Genomic DNA, 22,445 nt, shown 5'->3' with positions numbered 1-22,445 from the left:
AGAATGTGATTTTGATTTCTTGAGAGTTTTAATGTGTGAATGAAAACCTGTGAGTGAAGCTATACTGAATAGTTTAAACTACCTGTTAAGTACTTTTGGTTAAGCATAGATTCTGTTAAAGTTAAGTAATAGTGAATTTAAATTCTATTAAGTTGTAAATTCTGTTAAAGCTAAAATTCTGTTAAGTAATATTAAGTGATGTTAATTTTAAATTCTGTTAAGTTTTAAATTTTGTTAGAGTTAAGTTGTTAAAGTGATATCAATTTTAAATTCCATTATAGTTAAGTTCTATTTGTTAGTTTTAAATCAAATTTATTAAGATCAAGTTTTACTCATTTTCAGTGATATTGATTTTAAGTTTTAAATTTGTGAGTTTATATTATTAGTCCCAAAAGGCCTTTGCAGTTTTATCTTCCTTAGTTAAAGTCAAATGATAATGTCCACTGTTTTCAAATATTTCATCTCACCTTATATAGCTATCTACAAAAGTGGTAACATGTTAAGACACTCTCCTTATTGATATTAATCAAAGCTTGTTTATAAGATGTTCTAAGAAAACCTTTCTACTTAGCACCTAAGCTCTGGCCAAGCTTTGGTTCTAACTAGCTGGGAAACATGCCATGAGTCCCAAGTGTTTTGCATCAAAATGTGATCAAATAATTTTGACTTGCCAAATTGAGTTTATAAAAGCTAAACCTTATTCCAAGTAAACTTAGAGTCCTTGTCCGGAAAAGGTTCCTCAGGCTTTACCTGTGAAGTGAATGTTTTCAGCAACGACAGTTCCTAGACCATGGCAACATATCTAAATAACTAGTGAAATTTCCTTAAGTAAATTTATAACAATTCTAATAATAAGAATTACTTATAGCAAAGCAAATTAATCTGATAACAGACAACGTCTGTTCTCACAAGCGAAACGGGGGAACTGTTGGAAAACGCAGTTTTCCAGCAAAACTTATGCTAACTAAACAGGCCTGAACAAAGCCTCAGCATAGTCAGGCCTCAGTAAAAATCCTAACAAGCTATTATGAGAAACTAACACCTGAGAACCACAACTGTGTTTCTAAGCTGTGGGAAGAATGTCATGAGAAAGAATAGGGAGTCAGAAGTGTTATGAGGAAAGGATAAGGGAGTCAACAGGAGGATCCCTGAATGTGTGAGAACAGACTGCAGATATGTGTGTAACTATAATTAGTAACATCTGTAACAGTATATAAGTTTCTCGTTTGGTGAAATAAAATGGAGCTTACTCTATATCTCATATTGAGACTGCCGTGAGTTCCCTCTCGTCGCTATGTCACCTCAGAACCCCCAAAGGCCGGGAATGCCATCCCCTCACGGTTTCCCACCCTCAGAAACCCCAAAGGTCGGGAATGCCATCCCCTCACGGTTTCCTGCCCTCCGAAGCCCCAAAGGTCGGGAATGCCATCCCCTCACGGTTTCCTGCCCTCCGAAGCCCCAAAGGTCGGGAATGCCATCCCCTCACGGTTTCCTGCCCTCCGAAGCCCCAAAGGTCGGGAATGCCATCCCCTCCCGGTTTCCCTCCCTCAGGAGCCCCAAAGGTCGGGAATGCCATCCCCTCACGGTTTCCCTCCCTCAGAACCCCCAAAGGTTGGGAATGCCATCCCCTCACGGTTTCCCACCCTCAGGAGCCCCAAAGGTCGGGAATGCCATCCCCTCACGGTTTCCTGCCCTCAGGAGCCCCAAAGGTCGGGAATGCCATCCCCTCATGGCTTCCCGCCCTCCCGGAGGCTCGTTAGCCCTTCCTCCCTTCAGGGCTGCTGGGCTGTGAGGAGCGTGGAGCGCCCGCTCCCCTGGGCTGTCTCTCGGTGGGTCTCTGTGTCTTTCCGGGCTGAGAATGTGGTGTAGCTGGGAAGAGCTCCCTTCCTCCTCTGCCTCAGGAAAGAAAAACTTAATTTTGAGCGGAGTAGCGCCCTGAGGGGCTGTTCGTGGCCTGTCCGCCCCGCCTCCCCTTGAGGCTGTGCTGCTCTCGGCTGTGGCGCTGAGTGAGGTGAGAAGTTACTCTTTTCCTTCTGCTTGTGGTTAGACATATAAATGCTATGTTTTACATTCATATGTGTACATACACAAATATTTATCAGTTCCTGGGGGTGGAGAAAGGCACTGCTGAGCATTTTCAGGCCGGTGAGGGTTAACCCTGCTTGCCGACCTGATCTTCGAGGGATAATTGTTTCCCTTATCTTATACACTTAATAAACCAACCAGCAGGGCGCTAATAAAAGAAATAGCTATTACTAAAGCTTTTTTCTCTCATAGAAGTAAACAAGTCCATGATTTTGGTTTTATCAGACCCCAACCTAGCCTTGAGGGAATGGGGTGGGTTTAAAGAACCTATTAAAATTATTGCTGGGAAATGAAATTTGATTAAAAAAGCAACAGCCCCATGGCTTTACAGAAGCACTGTGGTAAAATAGTGCTGTTTCAGGTTGTTATTTGAGCTCTGGGCACTGCTTTATTGAAGATAGCTACTTAAAATATTACAGATATGAAATGGAAAACTGCCTAACCTTTTATTATTTGATATTTGAACAGCAAATACAGGCCACTAGAAGGTGAAAGATTTGCTTGCCCCATTCGTAAATGTTTATTATTTCTGTAGCACAGATGGCTCTTACAGAGTAGCATGATGTTATTTTTATAACTTTGAATATTTTTTTTATTACTATTCCGTCTGGTAATTAGAATTAGGCAGAGAAAATGTGTGTGTTTTCTTTGGGTTTTTTTGTTTGTTTTGAATGGGGGCCTGAAAATGTGAATTGGTGGTCCTTTCTCCCTGAAACTGAGCTACCACAGCAATCCTTGCCTGAAAACAAACACCTGTAGTTGCTGCCAGCCTGCCAGGGAAAAGTCTGTGCTAGCTCTTGACCCTCCCAGGGTTCAAGTGGCAGCATCCCCTGAAGAGGTGTTAGAAAGACTATCTCTGGTATTATTTTCATTCCACGAAAACAAATTATATGTAGTGGATGTAAGCATTTTATTTGCTGGCATTTATTCAGCTGGATAAAGAGAAGTCGTGCTGGCAGAAAGTCAGAGAGCTGCTTGGAAGTGGAAATTATGGGTTCAGATCAAGCATCAAAAGGTGTGTAAGTAACTTCCATACACACAACAAATAGTTATCTTTTGTGAAATAGCATTAATGACTTCAAAAAGGAAAGTTTCAGACATTAACACCATATGTGCATGTGTAAATGGTTCTTATGGCATCAACCAAAAAACCTTCAATGTTAATAGTTGTATTCCATTGATTTTATAGAATTATGTTCCCTTGCAGAGTTAAGGAAGCTGCCAATATTTGACATGACTTGTATTTTGTTGTGATTAGATGAAGCTTTTACTATAAAGCTCAGTGGATATTGGGCTCCTATGATAGATTAGTATTCTTCAGTTTTTCCATATGCTTTTGTCTGTTGCAGCTTTTTTAACAAATGGGCTTAATTAGTGCTAATAAAAGTGAGACAAACTGGAATGCTCAGTTCTTTGCTAGAAATATTTGTTTTGTTTAAGTGGAAGAGTGAATCTGTGTGAAAGGTAGTCCTATTTTCTCATTTCAGAGCGTATGTTTCAAACAGCTCACTTGGCTATTGGGGGTAATCCTGCTGTGCCTACTCAAGTCACCTTTTACAGCCTCTGCTGGCCTGCAGTTTTCCAAAAAAGCACAGAAAGTAGTGAGTTTGTCCCATAAAATTCAGAATAGCTGAGGTTTGACCCCCATGCTTTTCTAAAAGGGTGTTCTATATTTCCTTGCCTTATTCATGTTGTGATTTTGTGTGTATAACAGCAGTAAATTCACAGTGCTACAATAAAACTTCTCTGGTAGATGCCAACTTCACCATTTTCAGGTAAGTGCTTGGAAGGAGGGCTCTGTTTTTTGTTTTTTTTGGTTTTTGTTTGTTTTTGTTTTGTGAGTTTTGGGGTTTTTTTGGTCTGAAGATAATACAAAGTAACAGATAAAATGTTGCTGTGGTTAGCTACTGGCACTGTTATTAGTGTTACAGTGTTACTTCTCTGTCAAGGAGCATGTCTGTATATACTGTACAGAGGTGTAATTCCAGAGATACAGACAGATAATCAAGGTACTATACATTTTATGTTCTCACAGTTTTTCAAACACCTAAATAGGTTTCTACAGCCATGTTTTACTTGCCTATAAGCTGCTTGGAACTTGCTGGCAGTGGCAGGCTCCAAGCATGGAGATGGGCAGGAATCACAGCAGAGCCACCAGGTTAGATGCTTGTTTGCAGCTCATTCAGCAGTTCCTGGATTGGATATTCTTTTTATAAATGTGCCAGATTTTGGTGCCCAAACTGGGTATTTAACTACAGGGTAGGAGAATGAAACCTTAGTCTGGAATGCCAGATTGCATTGTATTGGCTGTGTGTTTGAACAGGGTCAACCTATGGTGCTTGGGAAGAATTCCCTCATGATTGATTGTGCCTCTCAGAAAGAAAATATGCATTTATTATACTTGTTAGGCTTTCTCAACCCAAAACTTTCTAATGAATACTGGCTATTGTATTTACCCATTTATGTCTCACTGTAAATCAATTTGGAATTAGTGAGGTACATTAGAGCAAACCCAGACCTCTATAGTTTATCTGGTAGAGAAATGGAGCCCAGAAAGTTAGTAATGGAGATTAACTCATTTTCTACATGTAATGTGTTTTGCAGGACATTAGGTCATCCTGATTTGTGATGAGTGGCTTTTAAGTCTGAAGCAGACCATGAGGAGTATAAAACCCTTCATGTTTACAATTCTGTTCTGTATCAATATTCATTAAAGCTGAATATTCATTGCAGTTCCTCCTTGAAAAGGATGCAAGTGTGTTGCCAGTTTAGCACAATTTTTCAGCTGAAGTTTTAGGCAGAGGGGTGATAATGTCTGTGCATGCAACAAAATTGATATTGGGCTGTAAACTTGTTTTGGCAATATCAAATAAGGGAATTTCTACTTGCTTTTATTTTCTTAAGTTAAAGGAGAGGAGACAGAAAAAGTTAAACATTAAGGTAGTGTTTATTTCATCTTATCAACCAGGAGATAAGTTTTTCATATTGATATTAGAAAAAAAAAAAAAAAAAAGCTTTAGTGGATATATTCCCTATTGAGTAAATACCAATGAAAATAATTTGTTTGCCAAGAACATAAATTATAGACAGAAACGAAATCCGTTCCTTGTATTTTTCTTCTAGCTGATGGATGTCTGACAGGACCTATATTCTGTCTTGCCCATGACTAAAACAAAAATTGAAGTATTTTCTTGTCTTTCATGGCAAATATTTTTTCTTGTATTGTTTTATTACCTGCTCTGAGCTGTGCTGCTTTTGCTACCTTTTCCCTGCAGCAGCCATCTCTGCACAGTTCAACTGAGCTGTTTTGGCTGAGCAAAGCACAGAGGAAAGGAAGCAGAAGCTCTTAACATTTTTCTCATTCAGCTACAATGGGGAATGTTCTTGCTATCCTCCTCAGGTCACAGCGTTGGATGGATAGAAGGGGTACAGATTCTAAAATAACATTCACAGACTTTTATCAAATTCATAATGTTTTCTCCTCACAGATAGCAAGTATTCAAGGGTTAAATTTACATAAATGTGATAGTCTGTATGATCTCTTATACTTACCTAGGAATGTGAAAGAGTTGCATAAAATAAAAACATTTAGAAAAAATTAATTGGTTCATCTAATCTTGGCTGTATTTTGGGGCTAGCTGGTAGCACTCTAATTATCTCATGCATAAAAGTCTTGCTTTCAGATAATTACACACTTTTTCAGCCCTGGTATAAAGCACAAGACCATCACAATGAAATTATAGGACTAGATTAAATGTGAAATGCAAACTTGTGAAGGAATTGGCTAGCTCTATACAGGGGCATTATTTTATTAATCTGAAAGCACAATAAACCTTTAACTTCTACAGTACAAATGCATCTGCATAATTGCTTACTGCTGTTGGGTATTTTTCTTCAACAAAGCAAATAATTCCAGAATGCCTAAATACAAAAGCTTTTTCATGGTTAAAAGGTAGGTTGGAATAAGATTTGGCATGGTCTTAGTCCTATTTTGAACTGAGGGTCTAAAATGTATTGTTTCTTTTAGGAATATAGGCAAATTATAAATATACTTCAAGGACTCTATTGCCCTAGTTTTCTTATTAAAAATGCCAGAATTTCTTTTTTTTTTAGTTTTGTACTGTTTTTTCTGTTAAAACTGCCATTTTTTATTAAACCTAGAATATCCCTACATTAGGCTCAGAGATGTGCTAAGGTTTAATAACACAAATAAGTATGATTTCTCTTGAACTCGGTTGTTATTGGTAATGGGAGTATTTAGGAGCTAACTATAAGTGTAATAGGTAGAAGGTTTTCTCACAGAATTTCCTTTTAAGAAGGAATAAAGCATTGAATAATGTGGGTAGAACCAACAGCTCTGTCTTGGAGCCCTAAGTTTTGCTGCACTTAGGTTTGCCTGTTGTACTTCCACGTTATTTAGTAGAGATCATTACTGTAGTGCTCCATGTAATATATGCCTTGAATGACAGGAGACATAGTATATAATTTAGTACTTAACTTAGAAGCAGCTTTTGTGTTGTAAAAGTGCCATAGGGGAAAGCAAATCCACTGTAGGAAAAAGGAACACAGAGGTTGATGTTACAACAGATTACATGGCTGTTCCCATTCACAGCAAGCAAAGGAAATTCTGTTCAAATGACTCAATTTTCAAATTAAGGAAAAGGAGGTCTTCTGTTTTATAACTAAATGCACCACAATTATGACTGTAACACTGGAAAGAGAAGAGCAACCAGCAGTAGACAAAGATGTGTGCCAAAAATCCACTGTGTTAAGAATAGCCTGAGTGAATTTATTCTTTTTCTTGGAACAATGTGAAATAAACGGAGTTGCTTAATAAAAATCCTCCATAGCACACTGCAGAAAAGAGCCATTATTAATCTGTGTAATGAAACAAGTCAGAGTCTGTTGAACAAGTTTGTATTCCTGCTGAAATTGAACATTCATCTACAACTGTTTCTAGTTATACCTCACATCAGAGATGGTAAAATGCCAGTAAAAATTGAGTGATCTGCAATGAAAAAGACTCATTACAATATGGTACCTTCTTCATTTCCCTGGTTTTGCAGGGCTGTTTGTGCCATTATTTCCCTGGATGTATTTCCTGAGTGCTCTTCATCCCAGTCACAGATGTCTGGAGATATTGTTTACCAACCTTAGGGTGCCAAGGTTGAAGTAAGGAAACACAGTTGCTGAGGTGTCTGTAACTTTGTGGAATTGCCACAGGAGACTTACTTTTTTACCAAATAGAATAATGTGTTTCTTGCTCTAGGAGATGTGTCCTCCTTTAAAAGTAGGAATATGGTCATTTGCAATCAAGAGGAGGCTCCAGGCTGGGGATGAAACCTGGATGTTTTGAGGCTCTCTTGAAACCTTATATCTGAGAGCAAATTTTTTTTATGATTTGAAAACTGTCTTAATTGTAGCTCACTGGTCCCATTCTTGAGTATGGCAGTCCTTTCCTGATATAAAGATGATATTGCTTTTCAGGTGTTCTTTGTGTTGCTGTGCCACTGAAAGAAGCTGAGAGTTCCTAGATACCTCAGATTGGGTAAATGAGCTCCTGTGTGATCTTCCAGTCCCTTTTGGTGTAGAGCTCTTACAGGAAGAATGTGACATGTTTAAACTATACTGCTGCATTCTGGTGATCTTCTTTGGCTTTCAGGATCTGCTTCAGCAGCTTGGTGTAGTTTCATGCTGCCCACCTAGACCTCAGTCTAAATCAAAGATGTGTGCCCACATATTGGCAATACTAATTATAAAGTATTTTCTGCTGTGGTAGAATACAGGGACTGGGTGTAGGACTCTTTGAATGCAATCTATGCATGAGCAATTTAAAATAAATTGTTCTTTCTATCACAGAAGGAATTTTTAGAAAATTTGGCATGTTTCACAATACTTTCATAAGTTACTGGCTCTTGTGAATAATTTTGAGTTAAGACTAACAACTGAATGTCAGAAGACATTATTAAATCCTACCAGGATCCTGGTGCATTTTACAAGAAAGTATTTTATAGTTAAAAATATAAAGTAGTAAAATTAGCTTGTCCTGCAGCAATCTCCACTACAATTAAATGTCATTAATAATGCAGTGTTGAAAAAGTTTGCATAAGAAATCCAGAGCATTAATATTTTATTGTTGCTAATAAGCTTAGATTTCAGTTCACGTTTTCTGACTCGAGCAAGGGAAAAGTGGTTTTTAACAGTGTTTTTTCCATATGAGTAGAGAAATATTAATCACTTTCTCAGGAAACTCCCAGGGGAATTTGCACATGGTAAAGCTTATTTTCAGGCTTCTTTCTCTTTCAGGTTTGTCCTGATTAACATTATATGAGCCTTTTCCTTTAAATTCAGTGTGTGAAATCTTGTTCTGCCAAAGCCCAAGGCACAAATTCCCTGGTTATATTTGGAATGAAATTCTGACCCTGTTAATAATCAAAGATTTGACAAATGCCGAAGTGCTGAATGAGATCAGAACACAAAAGCTCCTTCCACATAAGTAATTTCTAACAGCTAATCATTGGAGTCCTTTTCACTAGCTGGAAGCCACCCAGCCTCAGAAAATGTTCACCTGTATAACTTTATCAAAAGTGATCTCATGGATTTCAGTGATGACTCACAGTGGCTGATACAATTTGACACAGTAAAGGAATCTGTCAAATCAAAATGAAAGCAGAAGGGAGTATTTTTGTATTTCAGAGCAGAGCTAAGGCAGGAAGATGTGTGTGCTCTGCTGCTGGATGTACATAAGCAGGAATCTGTCTATGAAAAGCACCATCAGAAAACAGAATCTTTGTGAAACTATTCAAAAAACCCTGCCTTGCAGACAGAAATCTTGTTTGAGGTCAGTAGATATGAGTCAGTGGCAGAAATAATCTGATAATATTGTTGATTAATTTATTCCTCACAGATACTCCTAATATTTCCTTTCTTGCTGTGAATTTTACATTAAGATGACTTTGAAATAGTCTTAGCTCTGTAATTACCTATTCTGATCACCAATAAAGGCATTAGTCTTATGTCTTGTTGTAATTTCAATGAAGTTATGACTTCATATGTGATTTCACATTTAACTGTAAAAAGACTTAGTAAGGCATTGTTTGTGGAATTCTACTGCACCCATAAAAAAAGCTGTTTCTTTGAAAGATAACAATGTTATTGCTTTGAGTTGCCATTGAAATGAGAATCCCTTTTCACTGCAGTGGTAACTACAACTTATTAAGTTTCAAAAGAATCTTTTATTACCTCCCCTCTTTGTTTTTTCAAGCTGACATTCTGTAGAAATAAGTAACATTCAAAGATTTTGTGACAGTGTAAAGCTATTCTAGGAAGTATTTTATTAAGATAACATAGTAATAATCTGTCTGGTTTTTGCCTTAACAGTATTATCTGGTTAACCTTTTACTGATTGTGTTTCCTTGATTCAAAAACATCTTAATATTTTTACATTACTAAAAATGCTTTTTTAGTACGAGTGTGCCACATTCACTTCTTAAAATGGCATTGCAGAGGGTAATTACTCTAAAGATTTATTTACTCAAAAATATTCTAAATCACTTAATTCATTAATTCCCACTTTATTAATGGCCTTGTCAGCATTTAAGACCAGCATGACTAATCAGATGTCAACAAAATGCAATTACTACCAAGTAAAAAGTAATTTTCATTGTTATGTTTTTAATGAGCCTGATACAAAGCAAATTCTCCTGTAATTGCAGAGCTCCTCAGCTACTCCCCATAAAGTTGTGGCTTGGGCTTTGCATCACTATGACTACCATGCAAAAGGGATTTGAGATACTGAATTCCTTTCTTTTTTCTTTTTGACTCAATTTTATGGTTAAATCAGCTCCCTATAGGAGATTTTTTGGTTTTATTGGTAATTGCTGCATAGTTTTCTGAAATACACAATTGAAATATTAGTTTTGCTTAATCTATTCCTGGTTAATTTTTTGTAGAGTCCTCTGTTATTGCATTAATGACAGTTGCATGTTTTTATTCCCAAATTTATTTTAAAATCTTAAAAATATTTCTCTCTGTTAAGGAAACCCCAGAGTCTGGCACCTTTCTGAGCTTTTATTGAAAAGCAAAATCTGTTTCTCTTTGTGACTAAGTCTCTAGTTATTTTATCATTTTGGGACTGGAAATGTTGAAAACTTAACTGAGATGTTTTTGAACATCATCTATGACAGTACAAAATTACTGAATCAAGACAATGAGACTGGAACTTACTACTTGAAGTACTTTGCACTGCACTAGGTCAGAGCCTGTCCAACAGAGCTGGATGATGCTCCTGGTTACTTGGTGAGCTCACTGACATTTAGGAGATTCTCAGTCATTCCTTGTCCATCTGTGAACAAGCCCATTTACTGGCATAAATCCACAGCCACCAAAAAAGAAAAGGAAGAAGCTCACATGTAACGCCCTGCTTATGTAAATGGTGCATCTGGTGCTTTTTGAGGTAGTGCCAGTGACTATTTCTAAGCAGACTAAGACACCCACAGCCAACTGATGGCAAAATCAATCCAAACCATGCCCTGGTATATTTTAACTTCTGTAGAACTGGAGAACACCCCACCTGTACAAAAAACTATTGAAATATTAACTAAAGGCACAGAATTACTAAGTCATACACTTGTAGCAGGATGTCTTCATGATTAAACTTGCTCTTATGGAATGTTCAGAATATATAAGTTCTCTTTCTATTTTTTCCCCCTTTACTGTATCCATAGCAAATCTTTTTTAAAAAATGGAATATTGTGGCTTTCAGATCATACCTTAGAGCTGGTACAGTTTATTTGCCAAGAACAATACAGAGAAATTATAAAAATTAAATAGATGAACTCTGAAATGTTAAAAAGAGATGTGTAGCAATTTGAGTGCTGGTTTTGCATTGCTGTGTGTCAGGAATTCAGGTCAACAGAGGCGTGAGGAGATGAGTCTGTGGAGGCCTCAACATCCAACCCTTGATAAAATGCGGCCAGGTAAGAAGATGGTTCTGATTTTTAGATGTTATTTTTTTAATCTTCTTGATTTGCAGTCACCTGCTGCTCTTCATACTCATGTGTATCACCCTTTTGAATACCTTAAAGTCAAGGCACAAGGTTTGCTGAGTCTTTGAGCGACAATAACTACTACTCTTTGGTTTTGAAATGTAATTAATAATTTTTCTAAAGGCTACTGTTGAATCTATAATTTTCTAGCTAGCAAGACTATTATTTTCATGTGAGTGCCATTGTGAATGTGAGCAAAGCTGTGCTTTTTTTCTCCTTGCCACTGTTTTTAATTGCTGTAGCTCCACCAGAGTTGACAGCTGTTGTGGCTGTTTCACTGAAATAGCTTGTGTTATGTCCTTTTTCTGTTTTGGATGGCCAGATTAGCCTCAATATTTCATTCAGTTTTTGCAAGCTAAACCATCAGCTGAAGAACTGTCTCATGAAGTAACATTCTGCACCTCACTTCTTGTTACCAGTATAAAGCTGCTGGAGTGGTAACATTAGGAAGAATTGCAATTGTTTAAGAAAATGCATATGCATTTTCTTATGCATTCCTTAGCTGCAGCCTAAGGGCCAAATATAATTAGATTCAGAAATACTGTATTGGAGTATTATATTATCAGAGTCAGTTTTGCAGGTCTTTCCTAAGTTTGCATAATGTTCTACCCAAATTAATATCTCCCTTTGTGCTGCTTGCATCACAATCTGTTTTACTAAGTGCTACAATAATTTTTAGGTGATTAACAGAAATTAAAAGAAGACTAATTGCAGTATGGCTACATAACAAATTATGTTTTCCACCCACCTTTTGAAGTTACTATTTTTAAAAAAGCAATGCATGTATTTTCAGGCTTCAAAGCCATCTAGCATGGAAAATTAACAATGCCCAGTATCCTGATAGCAACCCATTCACTCAGGTAGCTGAATGACAGCTAAACAGAATCCAACTGGACAATTTTCACTTTGAAAGTAGCCTGAAAATCTGTCAGCACATCACAAGAATTGTAGCATGAGATGCAGTAAGTTGATTTTTTAAAAAAATTATCATTGGTCTTTAAAAAAACCCAGTTTTCACATAGACTGGTAAGTCAGGCTTACCAAGTAGTCCTGGGATGCTGATTGTCCAACTTATTGGAAAAGTATCCAGAGGAGGGCACCTGACTTTAAAGAACAAAAAGTGTTGGCAGGATAGGTGAAAATAGAGTGCTGTAGCCTGTACCAGTGTTCTGTCTGTCTGCTTAAACCTTTGAGATCTCAGTAACCCCAGGCAAGTAAACAATTCTGAGTCTGTTAAAGGAATTTTTCATTGGTGCTCCTGTTCAAGTAGGAAAAATGCAGGAACTGGAAATTCACAGTATGCCATGAGTTTCTTTGGAGAATGTGTAGGAATATTTTGAGCTCAGCTTTAGAAGCTCACCAGATCTTTCTCTTAAGAAATGTTATTTGTTGTCACATTTCACAGTGTATTACAAAACTATTGCTGTGTTGGGTTGTGGAATGGAAGTGTTCAAGACTGGTAAATAATAGGAGAAAGAAAAGCATTATTACAGCTTTCCAGATGAGAAACCAAAGATGTGGGCCCTCCTCCCACAGAATTTTATAGTTGGTGGAGCAGAAAGAATTTGAACAGTAGTGCTAATTCTCATGCTGGAGTCTCAATCCAACAGGATGATCATAAACATCTCATTCTTCTGGAAATAATTAAGTTAGAGGGCAATCAATAATTTCAGATTCGAGATGCCATGTTGAGCCACTCAGATATACTTTTAACCTCTTGTTTTACATGAGGCATAACTCCAAAGTGTGTTGTACACTCATGGATTTGGAGTAATTTACATAGATTGAAGATCTGCTTTTATATTTTTTCAAAGCATTGACTGTGCAATTATGAAACAGATAATGAAAAAGCACAGTATTGCTCAAAAAGTGTTTACTATGGAGTATATACCTTTTTCTCAGTGCTGTTTTCTTCTGATTTAAAATTGCCTCTGATTTTACCAGGTAATGAGAATTTTGTTTTTAAAAGATAACTTTTCTGTTCCAAACATGAGCTATCTTGCTTTTCCTGATGTTTTTCCTGTTTAGATTTAAGATGATAATTAGAAAAATTCACTGCTTAATGCTTTAGCTTGTTCACAGCTGCCTATAGAGAGGCATAATCTTTTTCAGAGCCAGATGGTTGTACATCTTGCATCTGTAGTAGGCACGAAATTGGCTCTTTGTGGAAATACTTTTTGCAATTTTTTTGGATACATTTCCATACCACTAGTTCTAATACTATTTAGTGTTTGGGGGGGTTTTCTTAGGGAAAAGAAAGGGATCATTTGCTTTTTTTCATAAACCCACTTTTTTTACTTGGTTTCCTGTAAACATTTGAATTGAGAGATCCCATCAGCAATCAGTTTCTGTCACTTTATGCCTGAATTTATTTGAAATTACTGGCTAATTGCAACCAAATTTGAAACAGAAAATTTTGAAAGTTGTAACATGGGAGAGTATAAGGCAGAACTTATCTCATCTGAGGGAAAGCAGACACTGGCATGAAACTCAAAGCCTCAGTCCTTGGAGATCAGACCAGGATTGGACAGGCCCTGAGCATTCTCACCTAGGTGGTGTTTCTCTGAGGGCTGGCATTGGATTAAATGCCTTTCAGAGCTCCCTTCATAGCTGATTTATTCTGTGAGCCTGTGATGAATAACGTGTATGCTAATTTTCTCATGCTTCCTGACTTGAAAGTCACTGGTGTTGAATGAAAGGAAATAGACTTGGATATTTATGCATTCAGTCTGGTAAGATCTCTCTGCATATGGCCTTGGAGCAAATCGTACAGCAAGTCTGGCATTAGGACTCAGTATCACATAAGAAATTAAGTAAAATGTTGTTTCAATATAAACCCCTACTAGAATGGGATCCAAAATATTTCAGTGTTTTTTAGGCACTAGGTTTCTTCATGCGGAGTTTTTGTCAGGGTTGCATCTCTCCAACTCCTCCTTTTATTATTCTGGACCATGAATTGTTTGTCTTCCCACAGCTGTCATAAAAGTGGCATAAAGTTGGCATAAACTCTGTGTCATCTGTCCTGGCAGGTTTCAGGGAAATTTAATCCTCTTCTAGCATCTGATCTTGATAGTGTTTATGCTGCTGTGTGATCCAATACTACACAGATGATGCAGCCATCCTGATTGTACTTAGCTGCCTTCCCTGAATGGCTTTACTGTGAGCTCTTCTTCTTTGTGATGTAAAGTCCAAGGAATGTAACAAGAAGAGTCTATGAAAGTGAACCAGAGTCAATTACACGCCATGATTAAGCTTTGAATATTGCCCATAAGAATGAAGGAAGCATTTGGGCAAAGATTCCCTCTTTTGACTCAGACATAAACTTCTGTCTTTCATTTACACAAACTAGTAAGCACTGTCTGCTTTCTCTGAAAGGAGAATTCTGTATTTTCAGGGGTGGCATTTAGCTGAAACCGGAAGAGAATCTCTGTGAATGCTGAGTTTGAGAGGAAAGGAAGGCAATTTTAAAAAATGTATTTTAGAATTAGGGGAATTCTGCTTACTGGTCTGAACAGACTCAGCTTCAGTTAAGTGTAGGCAAATAAATTAGGGTGTTTCGCCCTTAATTTCAATGACAGCTGCCAATAACTTTAAAACTTGAGAAAAATCTAATAAATTAGTTGGATAGTTGTGTCTTGGCATTGTCATCTACCTGATTGAGCTATTTGAATTTTTGCATTGATAGATGTACCTGTGTAAATCAGTAAAAAATATAACTGTCCTTAGGAGTTAACTTGTTAAAATATTGCACAAGAAATTTTCTTAATTATTAAGGAGGGAACTTAGTTTATATTCAGCATTTGGGCAAATATTCTGGTTAGGAGGGGTATTGGTATGTTGTTTTGCTAACAGAACTCAACAAATATAGTGATTTGGGATTTTAATCTCTTTGGGAGTTGGAAGGACTAAGGGTAGTCTTTAGTATGTTATGTGTGTTCCTCAGTCTGATAGTCTAATTTAATGATAATCAATTATTTAATCTAAAGGCTGAACGTGCATCAAAACACTTAAGGATTCACAGTAAATTCTCAAGAGCAGATTCATTAATTCTTTGAAATATTACTTGAGTGATGCTAAGATTGTGACAGGAATCATCTCAAGGTAATGAAGATTTTGCTCGAGTGAAGTCAGAATAGGCTGCAGGTCCTCACTGAGGACACTGCTTCTCTGCCAGGGTCAAAGAGAATGAAAGGATGGACATGTTACCAGGTGTCTGCTCTTGGCTCAGTAACGAGCTTACTTTAAGAATGATGGGCAAAACCCCCAATGTTTTGGTTCCTAATACCTATCTATTTGTTTTCTTCTGGTAAATTTATTACTGAGGGACACTCTTGGAAATGAAAGCTGGACACGTTTCTTTGGTAATACATCTAGAGACCTCTCCTCCTTGCAATTTGCTTTGTTTTGCCCTGTGTTGTGGATTTCTGATTCTCTCTTCCATGTAGGTTTGGAACTACTGGTATTCAGATGTTGACTCTACACATATCATTCAAACTGAAGCATATTCGTGTCAAAATGTTAAATATTATTCGGACAAGCTGTCTGACAAGTCTGGCAGTACTTGTGCATCAGTGGTTTACGAGCATTGCTCTTACCTGCTTGATTAAAAAACCCTCCACCCTTACTGCACTTTTCCACTTGCAGGTAAACTGAATAGTATCATCAAGAGAGTAGATGTGACTTGTTGATAATGTGATAGATCAGTTGTCAAATTCCAAGGTTGAATTAGTAGAAATATTAAAATTCTATAGGACTCTCTTTTTTGGTGGCAAGCATTAGAGGTGAGAATCTTCCAGCTCCTGTCCTTACCAAGGTCTCAAACATCCATTTCCTTGTTGAATGCAACAAAATACTTTAGTTTGTTAACAGTGTCCCTTTTTGATTTGACAGATTATACGTAGTTTCTCCAACACAAGACAAAGGATGAAAAAAGTTAGGTGGGCTATTTCTCTACAGAGGTTAATTCAGTAGAGAAGTGCTTAAACCAGCATTTCTGTGAAATTTTGAGAGACTTGGATCTGAGGTTAGTGTTACATGTTGCAGTGAGGAGACCAAAATCTTCTCTGAGTTTGCACATACATGAGCTGCCAAGTAGTACACAACAGCAGGTTTAAAAATGACATGGGGACATTGGAGGCTTAGAGATATTAATTTGTGTGTTGTGCATTTGAAAAGCATGGCCTTCTTGCCTTTCTTCTCCCTCAGCAGAGAGCAGAATTGTCTTTCTTGCAGATACTCAACAGAAACCAAACCAAAATATATATATATATTTTAAAAAGAAGACAATTAGTTTCCCTTCTGTAAGGGAGTTGACATAGCTGCCTAATGCTTTGCTTGCTCCTCTTTGCTTTTGGATTCTATTTTCTTGCCTAGAGTGGCTGTGAGCTGTGGCTCACTAATGGTCACAGAGAGCAGATGCAAAACCAAACAGATACTGTCCAAGGCTGAACTCCCTTTCACCACAGGAGTCCCCACTGTGATGAACAGACTGTAGCACCTGTGCTCTCTCTCTGCCAAGACTACAAGTCTCAGCTGGGGAAGGCAGAGAGGGAGATAAACCCAGGTGCTCATGTTCACTAGCAAAGTGCTGTAAGAACTTGGGAAAACATGACTAAATCTCTTGTGTATTAAACAGAAGGCAAGTCAGTCAGTGTTTTTGTGCAAGAAAACTAATATCCCTTAGTCCAGGCAGCAGAGTAACCTTCTGAATCACTGAGACTCCCAAATTCCCAAGAGGTATGGGCATTCAGTTGTTCTCTCCTGTTGCAGGACTGAGGCATGTCTTCCAGTACATGTCACAAATCCCTTTCTTTGGCACCTCATTTTCAGTGTATGGAAGAGGAGGGATTTGTATACTGGCAGTGCCATGAACTAAGCTGTTTCAGCCGAGCATGAAGTCATAATATGTCAAAAATCTGAGTGCTCACATGAGCATGAACATTAGTGAAATGACTAGTGCTGCCTTAGAATGAGGGAGAGTCAGTAGTGTGCAACAAATCATCTCTGTGCAGATCACTAAAAGTCATCTTCTAATCCCATTTTGGGAATAATTCACTTGGCATTATTCTCTTCTGTTGTACACAAACCTGCTTCCTATCCAAGGATATATTTTCTCATATGACCTGATTTGAAGTTCCTGTCTAGGCACTGGTGGCCTACCTTTTGGGAGAGGCATGGTGAAGGAAGGGAAAGAAATTGGATCAGCTGTGTTTGCAGTCCATTCCTGTGGCAAAATGCAGTGCAAAGGGGCAGAATTGGTGCTGTATGGCTGTGTAAAGCAGCATCAAGGTTAGCAAGCTCATGTGACTGCAGTGTGGTGCCTCTCAGCCTCGACGTGTGTTGACTTCCCCAGTGTGACACCAAGTCAGTGACAGGAACTGAAACCTTTGGAAATATTTCCCCAGTGTTAGCCAGTTCCCAGGTATCATAATGTCCTAGTGAACTTGTTCAACTTCCCAGTTTCTTTGGGATGATGAGTTAGGCAAACCAGTAATGATATTCCTCATGATGCTCAGATGTATAACTGTAGTCATGTGCAGATTACATCATATCAGCAAAAATACTTTTCTGCTTTGCAGATTCCAAGGCTTGCATCAACAGAGAAAGAGCAACATAATGGGGTTGAGGTTTGCTGCTCATTACAAAAGTTAAGAGTTCTGATTTAACAGATGCTTGGCTTTAAACAGGTGCTTGGAAAAGTGCTAGGCAAGAGACTTCAGCATTTCCTACTGCAGGAAAGATTTGATTCTCAATCATGATACGAGAAATTCTCCTTTAGATGAAGTCCATTTCTATTTTTCTATTCCTCAGTCTTCCTCAAACAGGGTTTTGTAGCTTGTGTCTAGTGTGTAGTGTTAACTTGAAGGTAAAAGTCTCCTTTTAGTGTGTGTCCATATAACACAGAGAAAAGCTGACATCTTGTTAATAGCATTTAGTTGCTATTACAGGGACAATCCTTATAAATACCAGCAAGGTCAGAACAGTGTGTCTTTGAATGCATTCAATGTCTGTTTGAATGTTGTTGTAATTAGTACTAATTAGCCTCTCTGTTGACAGAGTTGTAAAGAAGCCAAGCAAGATTTTTTTTTGGTCCCTTTTTTAGTGGTGTCCTTTGCTGTGATAAAGCCATGTTGATACATTTGCAGTTCTTAATTTTATTCTCCAGGACTTTCAGCCAGGAATGTTTCACCAATGCACAAAATACTAAAAGCTTTTCTAGAAGTAACAACCAAACAAATAATCAATAATTTACCATGTTAGACAATTATCCTGTGAAGACCTCTGTGTGACCAGACACCTTGCTTGGCAGAAAGAGTATATTCACATCATAAGAAATCCATTTGGGTGTTCCCTTTAGCACCAGGAGCTTGTTCATGGAAGCATAAAGATGGTTGAATATAGCTGTACTCAATATTGAACTATATTTTGGATCATAATCATATAAAAACAGGAAAAAAAGACATCTGGATACTTTTGTGTTAGATATAATTCCAATTCATTTATATAAAATGTGTAATTTGGCTTTCATGACACTAAAACTACAGCTATTTGCTCTCTAGAATCTTACATTAACAGCATGAACAGTTGTCTTTGTTATCTGATAACATTTGCATCTTTGAATCCAGAAGATTTTCAGTAGCTGAAGGAGTCAAATGCATCTTAAGCTGCTGCTATCGTTTGACTTGACTCTAAATTTGCGGAATAGGAAATATTTGGGCAAATGGAAGCTGGTTTTGTTCAGTTTTTGTGTCTTTGCTTGCATAAACGACCCTCATTTTCTGACAGTAGACTGCTGAATTTTCAAGGATGCTTGCAATTTTAAAATATTTGTATTCAGTGAAAAATAATTCTCTCTAGAGTTTGTTTCCTGCATGGATCCATTTGCATTTGTTGAAATTCATTGATGTATTTGTTCTACATACTGCGTGGAAGTCTACATCTTCCACTGTAGTAAAGTGCAGTAATGCTTGAGGTGACTGGGGAAGGTTACCAAAAAAGCATGAACTTACTTGAAGTCTGTCAACACATCAGTACAATCAGTGGAACAGTCATGCTCCCTCTCAAGGAAGTACCATTTAATAAATATTCTAGTTGCTTATATTCTTTCCAAATCGTGTTGAAACAACTAATTGTTATGCTGAGCCAAACTGTAGCTCTTAATGCAGATTTCCTCCTAACATGAATCTGCTTCAGATTTTGTGGAAGACATGGTGAGTTCTTGAAGCCAGTCTGATAGGAAAAATCCTGGGTTTAAACACTGATTTGCCAGGGACTGGTGTAAACCAGTTTGCAAAGACTGAATCAAGTGTAAGAATTCCAGACAGGTGAAATCTAGTTCAGACTGACGGTCTTTTGGGTTGATGTTGTGTGTGTTTTCCCTTTTTCTACTCTCAGAGCAGAAATGACAGACACAATTTCTGCTATTCATGGCTGCAGTCAGTCTGGTTAGGTCATTCAATGTGACTTCAGTTACAGAGCTAGTGTATCGTTTTAGATTTCAGGGGCTGACATCCATGTGTGCAATAGCAGTCACACTGGAGATGCAGTTACTAAATATTTACTGGAGTCACTGGGACTTTAAGCCGTTGCCATATGAAGGCAAGAAGTACTTTTTTTTTTTGTAGTTCACAGTTTTGAAGCAAAGTTGATGATTTCATTGTTTTCCCCACAAATTAGTTTCCTTTGTGTTCTCCAGCTTCTCCCAGCTTAAATTGGTCTTGTTTGCTCTTTTTAATGAAAGTTTATTATTTTTTATTTCATGCTTTTTCTTAGTTAAATGAAAGATGAACAGGCCTAGCTGTTTGGAAATGGTTTGTAAAGAAAGCTGCAACTTCTGAGAATCAAAGTTTCTGGTAGAAACTGAATGGGTTGTTTTTTGTGGTTTTTCTTTTTATCAGTTGTCTAATTAGTTGTTATTGTCACCTGCGGAAAAAATGTAAGAGAATTATTTTTTCTTTTTTATGTAAATGCTGAATATGATGTATCCTGGGCTATTTCAAATATTTTTGCAGGATATTGGTTTTAAAGACAGTGGATATTGTAGCTGTCGTTCTTAATATCAAGGTAGATTCTTTTATGATGAATGAAAAACAGAGGACGTGTGCATTTATTCCCATTTTGTTGGCATGTTACCTGAAAGAAAAGCACCATATGGAGAGAGAAGGCTTTTGTACTTTGTCACAATGCTTATATTTAGTAATTCAATAACATCAGCCTTTTTTATTTGATGGCTGATGTCTGCTGTCATTGATTCAATAACCACCTCTGGCTCCCTGGAAGGAAAGAAGTGTGTTCTGTACCTTTTCCTTTCTGAGACAGGTATAAGGAAAAGAAGAGGGGGATGGATTATTGTTTCTTAGCTCCATCTGTGGTGGTGAGCTCTGACCAACTGCTGAATGCTTTCAGTTAGGAAGAGGAAGTGATTTAGTCCTTTTCCTTTGTTTTTCTTATGGTTTGAGAACTTTCTGTGCTCTTCATACTGCCAGGAGTAATAAAAGAGATGTGGTGATTGAGTGTGGGACGTTTTGATCTTGAACAGAGTCACCACAGTTACCAACAGATCCTGAATCCCCAAAACATAAGGTGCATGTTCAGCTGATTTCTGATCTTAAATTGCACCAAGGAATCAGGGAACAATGAAGGAAGCTGGCATTGAATTATACATTTCATGGCATGACAGGCATCCTTTATGGAAAATGTTACAGCAACTGGATGGTGCAATTCTTCACAAGCTTCCATTGCCTTTGCATGATGGTTGCTAGGGAAAACTCCAAGTTTTAAACTTGCTTGTCACACTCATGGCTGAGGTTTGCGAGAAATAATCATGGTTGTGTGCATCTCTTTATAGGCTGTAAATGGTAGAGCTTTATCTTTTCCAGTAGTTATCTGCTTACTATGAAAAAAAGAGGCACCTTCTTGTGGAATAGAATTGTTGTTATAGCCAATTCGGTTGGTAAAAATTTCCATAACACATAGCATCATGTGTTTTAAATATTTGAGGTGCTGTAATTAATCACTAAATTATCCATGTAAATTAGCAGCATATTTTCTAAATTTTGTCTTTTTAGCTGTGAGTATAGTGCCTTTTCTGACAGGAGAAAAAATGGGGAAGAATTTTGTTTGCCATTTCTTAGTATTGCCTCTTAGCCTGTCAGTTGATCAGCATTAAAAGTCCTGGAATCTAATCCATGTTTTCTTAGAACACAAATAAATCTGTTGTAAAAGACAATTGCTTTAAAAACCCTGAAGGCAGGAAGAGTAGGAGAAATTAATTTTTATTGTCCCCTTATTCAGGTAGATAAGATAGGTACTGTGTTGTAGCCCCTGTTTCATAGCCCATCTTTTACCGCCATGGTAAGTGTAATTTTACATCAGTGTTAACCTCTTTCTTCTACTAATGCCAGTCCCAGTACTGACTGCTGGAGCTCTTGCCTTCAGGGCCAGCTGATGCCTCAGGACCAGAGCACACTACCCACATACCATGAGTGTTCCACCAGGAGAAATTATCCTGCCTGCTGGGCCTTCTGAGCCTCAAAATCCTTACAGCTGTAGATTTCTGTGTTTGTCAGTCTCCTCTGATGTGGAGAATTTTGTGCAGAGGTATGAGTTTCTTCAGAGATTAAAAGCTAAAAATGTAGTACCCTTTGACCTACATAGAAGAGTTATATTTTCCTGTGGCTGAAGTTATGAGGTCTTGCTCCTTAAAAAGGATTTTGAAGTGCAAAAAAAGGGTAAATATTCTAGCAGAAATTACTTTTGAACTGTAGACTGCCAGTGTAGTAAGCCCTGTGCATCCTCTGATAAGCTAAAGGATTTGAAGAAAAATTCCCACCTTTTTATAGAATGGAGACCTGTCTTCTCAGTGTTCTCCTTCTACCATTTTACATTGTGGACACATTACAATTCTGAATGTTTGCTGAAATTTTAGCTACGGTTAATATGGTGTTAAAAATCAAATTTTTATGTCTTGGCTTTGCATAAGAAAGTGCTTTGGGTGATATCTTGTCAGTGTGTTTAAGAAAAGAAGCTAAATTGCATTAAAGTGAATTTTATCTCTTCATGTTACTTCATAATTCATAATTTGTATTTTGGGGGAACCTTTGTTTCTTTCAAGAAAATTGTTTTTAATCTTATGGTTTCAAGTGAGAAGTGCAGTGTAGCAACAGCACAGAAGGTTTTCAGCAGCTTTCATCTGTAAAACTGGACAGGTGAAAGCTGATACAATGAACATTTCAGATGGCTCTAGACAGAGTGTGCTGTTAGCGTCATCTTGAAAAAAATAAATTATATACATGTAAAGCTTGCATTGCAACT

At 37.5% G+C, this 22,445-nt stretch overlaps 1 long non-coding RNA gene across 3 annotated transcripts in view; it reads left to right on the top strand.

The window, feature by feature from the left end:
- Positions 1-1,435: 1,435 nt before the first annotated feature.
- LOC146437688 (uncharacterized) overlaps positions 1,436-22,445 on the top strand; it is a 59,909-nt gene continuing 38,899 nt past the window's right edge. For 2 of the 3 annotated variants that reach the window (XR_014851491.1, XR_014851494.1), the window contains exons 1-3: positions 2,607-3,100; positions 3,573-3,686; positions 3,800-3,860. This is a non-coding gene — a long non-coding RNA (uncharacterized LOC146437688). Of the gene's footprint in view, positions 2,012-2,606; positions 3,101-3,572; positions 3,687-3,799; positions 3,861-22,445 lie in introns of those variants that run through there. The other variant, XR_014851493.1, reaches the window with a different exon arrangement.

This window comes from Lichenostomus cassidix, chromosome 4 (assembly GCF_008360975.1).
Source record: "Lichenostomus cassidix isolate B80296 chromosome 4, HeHo_3.0, whole genome shotgun sequence".
Classification (NCBI taxonomy): Eukaryota; Metazoa; Chordata; class Aves; order Passeriformes; family Meliphagidae; genus Lichenostomus; species Lichenostomus cassidix.
Note: the sequence above shows the minus strand (reverse complement) of the source record. Positions and strands in the feature narration are given on the sequence as shown.